Here is a 4877-nt window from a genome sequence, read left to right on the forward strand (position 1 = left end):
ACATATGTGTCCTTTAGAGTATAGAAAGCCCTAGGCTCGGTAGACTCATTCACTCATTCACTCATTCATCATTCATTCATTCAGAATGAGTGAATACTTATTCTTAAAAGCCATCCCAAGAGCTACTGTGTGCCAAGCATTGTGCTGTGGGCTTCATGATCTCTGTCTTCACATAACTTGCATTTGGATAAGAATGGGAACCCTTATGGCTGGGAGGGTTCGTGATGGTGGGAACCATCCAGCACCAGGAAGTCTGGATAACTCCGTAAGTGAATCAACTCTGTCTCCTTCCATTCTTTCTTCTTAAAGTGCTGGTGCAAGGAGTTCTCCGCTCTCTTGTCTCTCTAGGTCAGCTAAATCCTAAAGCTAACAAAGGAACCCTCTGAGAGCACACCTCTTCCATACAAACCAGCCCACTTGGAGCCCAGAGGGGCCCAAAGTGTTCTCTTCAGAGCTCCCAAGCATGAGCTATCTTTCTGCAGCTCAAATCACTCCAGGGCAGGGCAGCACAACGGCCACCATGAGCAGTCCTCGTGACCCTGAGGGCTCAGTAAAATTGTGGAAAACAACCAGGGCATCACCCGACTGCTCACCCCGCCACACCATCATTCCTTCAAGTGTGCATAGCAGAGCCCATGCTTGCCTCACTCCTGAAAAGCCCTGTTGCTTCCTGTGTAGTCTTGGAAACTGCAATGGCAACAGTCCCCTGATCTATTGGACTCCCCCCAAATCAATAACAATAATGATAAACTCTCTGTCTTAAAACATGAGCGCAAACCCTGCAGACAGAACTCCTATGTTCAAACTCATGTTGATCACACACTGAGTCATAGCTAGATAGTACATATAGTGTATATATGTACATATATACATGTATGTGTATATGTATTTGTATATACAGCTCTCTCAATAACGAGCTCTTCCAGATCCAATGTGCTATGACTAGTACTTGGCTTTCAGACAGACCAGGCTTAAGAGCAGGCTCCATCACCATTTGGCCTGATGCGAGCTGAGGAGGAACATCTCACCTGGTTATAGACTTTCAAAGACAAGGGTCCAATAGTCTAGAGACGACAGTTCCCTAGAACTTACATGGGGCAGTTGTTCTACATGAAAGGCTTTCTATGCGTTATCTCACTTAATTCCGCCAATGACTTTCTAAGACACGTAATGCATACAAAGCCTCTCCCTCTCTTCTTCCTGCAACTTGACAGAGATACCTCTCACAGGTCCTCTCCGAATCCGGTTCCTCATATGCGTGACACAGCCAGCTATCTTGTTGCGGAGTTTCTTGCTGGGGATAATGGCGATCTCCTCGCACATGCACTTGTGGAAGTCATTACCCAGACACCCAGATGCGTGTAGTACTTCTTGTTGATGACCCAGGCCGCCTTCTTCACAGTCTTGGTGTGAATGCGGCCCATGTTGGCGGGTCTCGGTAAAAGAGGAAACCTCACTTGAGGTGTTAAACAAAAGGGGTTTAATCAAAACTGGTTAGAATATGGCGAGGTAAGCCCTCTCATATACTCCTTTCCTTTTTTTTCTTTTGAAAGAGAGTCTTGCCGGACTATGTAGCCCAGGATTCCCTAAAATTCATGATCTTTCTGCCTCAGTCTCCTGAACTGAGATTATAGGCCAGCACCAGCATGCATAGGTAGTATTTCTACTTTCTTATAAGGCAAATCTCAGATAAGGAAGAGGCTGGGGAAAACAGCCTCTCATCTAAATGCTGCCCGAATAATAGAACTTAGAAGAAAAAGGCATGCTCCATAACAGGGAAATAAAAATAAATAAAGTGTGGTATTTCCACATGATGGGGCAACATATAACCATTAAAAATGACATTTACAAAGTGTAATACATAAACTGGGTTTACTGTTAGATCAATACAGCGGGCCTCCTATCACTCTTGGAAGCTAACGTTTCATTTTATCACAGTTGTATATGTGGTTTAAAGATGCAGCTAGTGTCACCAGACTCATTAGGAAAAATTAAGAGTTTTTCAGCCACACCTCTCCAAAGACAACTCTTCTCAACTCCTTTGGCTGGATGTTTAGCTTTCTTTCCTTCTTTCTTTTATTTTCATTCTAAATTCCTAGTTCACATTTGGTATTTTCTTTAATCCATCCAAAATAATAACATTAAATGTTCTTCTGGGGATGAGATGATGCATCCGCTAGTAAAATATTTGAGCACAAAGACCTCAACTGGCTCCTTAGAACTACATGGAAAAGGTTGAGATCGTGTGTGTGTGTGTGTGTGTGTGTGTGTGTGTGTGTGTGTGTGTGTGTCAGGGGCACATTTGAAATCTCAGCATCTGGGAGATGGAGGCAGAGGGTGCCTGAGGATCGGTGGCCAGCCAGCCTAGTCCACACAGTAAACTCTGGGCCTGTAAGACACTGTCTGAAAAGGAAGATAGGCAGTGCCCGAGGAACAACTCCTGAGGTTGACCTCTGCCTCCTATGTGCATGCTCACACATGTGTGCGTCCTCACACACATGTGCATGTGCTCACACGACCACACACAAATGTTGTTTTTAGAGTCTTTTACACTTAGAAGTTTGGCATGCTGTTTCCCCCACAGAAAATGTTTAAGGAAGTAAATGATCTTTGCAACAATGAGGGATTGGGAAGAAATGTTTGCTGACTGGAAGCAAAGCTGGTGGGAATTCAGCGAGATCCCTATGAAGAGAGGAACAGGGGGGAAAAACATCAATTTCCAGATGATTTCCCGAGAGCAGAATTATGAGTCATTTCCCCCTGCTTTTCTCATACTTTTCTATGATGATCACTCCTTTCTCTTATTGTGAATAAACTATTTGGTTCTAAAAACTAATCAAACTCCCACTTGCTCTTGCTAGATTGTAAAGCCAGACCCCTAGCAGGTCCTAGGATTTCTTCATCAGGTCTTAAAAGTGGTTGTTTCCTTCCCTCTGTTAGTCCGACCACCACTGTGGTTTCTCCTCCTTGCAACATAGACAGGGGGCCATTGTAGGTAGATCCAGGAATGAATCATCAGGTGCCTTGCATCTGCTCCTCGTGTTTGGCTTTCTGCAGAATCTAAGGCAAGCCTGCAGAGATCCTGAGGTCTGAGCTATGGATGGCCAGCTCTGAGCTGGGTGTGGCCTGCAGCACGCTTCAGCTACCTGGATCCCAGTTGTATTCACTGCTTTTCTTTCACTGTGACAAGATGCCTTGACAGAACAGCTTAGGAGGGAAAGGGATTATTTTAGCTTAGCTTAGCGTGTGTGTGTGTGTGTGTGTGTGTGTGTGTGTGTGTGTGTGTGTACAATCTATCATGACAGCTGAGAAAGATAGTATTAAAATGGCTATAGCATAGGGTGGTGTCTCATTGCAAGTTTATGGTGCAACATGAAGAGAGCTAGATGGAACTAAAAGCAGGTGGTTATGGCTGTCAAGGACCTTGCACTGGTGGCCTACACCCACCAAGGCTACATACCACACAGGACTTCTCCAAACAGCACCATGGATGGGGACCAAGTGATTCAAAAGGCAAGCCTGGGAGGGGCATTCTGCATTCAGTCTGCTGACAACCACTGATGACTTAGCCCTGTGTGACTCCACTGGGAACAATAGGGTCCTGGCAGGGGAAGCATGTAGCCAGGTGGCTTGTGGGACACAGCTGGCCGGGAAGGGAGTACACAAGAAAGGAGAAGAAGAGAGATTAGTAACAATGATAGTCCATAGACTAGTGGTTCTTAACCTTTTGGGGGGGTCGCATATCAGATACCCTGCATATCAGATATTTACATCATGACTTATAACAGCAGAAAAATTACAGTTATAAAGTGGCAATGAAGTAATTTTATGGCTGGGGTCAGCACAAAGTGAGCAGCTGTGTTAAAGGGTTGCAACATCAGGAAGGTAGAGACCGATGGCCTAGACCCTGGGAAAGGTAAAAGGTAGCTTAGCGTCTCCTTTTTTTTTTTTTTTTCCTAGAAACAAATCCAAGGTAGAGGTACAAGGACAAAGAGTCTGTGTGGCAAGTTCAGGGAATGAGGAATTGGCAGAGCTTACCAAAAGTGTGTCCCTGTTAGCATCTCAGCATCACTTTCGGTGGTGTGCCAGGCTATCCAGTGACTACTGCTTAGAGCAACCGCAGTACAATCATATGGGGAGACTTTGGGAAAATAGCCAAAAGCCACAAGCGAGAGCTGGCCCTTCAAGGGGACACTTGATGGGCTATGAAGGCACAGATCTGGTTTGCCACTTGTGGAAGAAGAGGCCATTTGATGCCATTATCAGCCTGGTGTGCATATTGGCTGAATAGCGTTCAGCATCTTCCAGAAAATTTCCTTGGTTAGTAGAGGCAGCTACTGAGAGCTCGGGATCTGGAGCAGCACAGGGAGGATCAAGTCCTTCAGGTCCAGGGACTCTTGCCCTAGGGTCGGGGGTCATTTACCAGTGTGGGGCAACAAAGTTAGTTTTGACCTTTTGTAGAGTGATCATACAGTTTTATTATTCAAAGCCAGAGCATTGTAAAAAATGACTGGGAAACTAGTAAAAAACTGTGCTGAAGTTCTGGTTCGTGTGTGGCTATGAAAGAGATGATTTCATAAAAGAAGACAGTAACAGTTGTCAGAGGTTATGATGGGGCCGATCTGTAGGGCTTGGGTAGCTGGTTCAAATACAATTCTACTTGTAAGGCCACAGAGTTATGATGCTCCCTAGCAGAGTAGAGTCATCATCAGTCACAGTAAGTTCATACATATTTTCTGAAGTCAAAGGTTGCCAGCATAAAGAAATGATAAACATTTAGGGAGATGGAAATAGTAAGTACTCTGACTGAAACATAACACACTGTATACATGTATCAAGTGTCAGATATGAGTGATGATGTTTTGCTGGGCAACAGT

The 4877-nt window shown here is 44.8% G+C and overlaps 1 pseudogene; it reads right to left on the reverse strand.

Moving 5' to 3' along the window:
- Positions 1 to 1158: 1158 nt before the first annotated feature.
- On the reverse strand, positions 1159 to 1424 carry LOC127196691 (40S ribosomal protein S17-like; annotated as a pseudogene).
- Between the last annotated feature and the right edge of the window lie 3453 nt (positions 1425 to 4877).

Source organism: Acomys russatus, chromosome 1 (assembly GCF_903995435.1).
Source record: "Acomys russatus chromosome 1, mAcoRus1.1, whole genome shotgun sequence".
In the NCBI taxonomy this organism is placed as follows: Eukaryota; Metazoa; Chordata; class Mammalia; order Rodentia; family Muridae; genus Acomys; species Acomys russatus.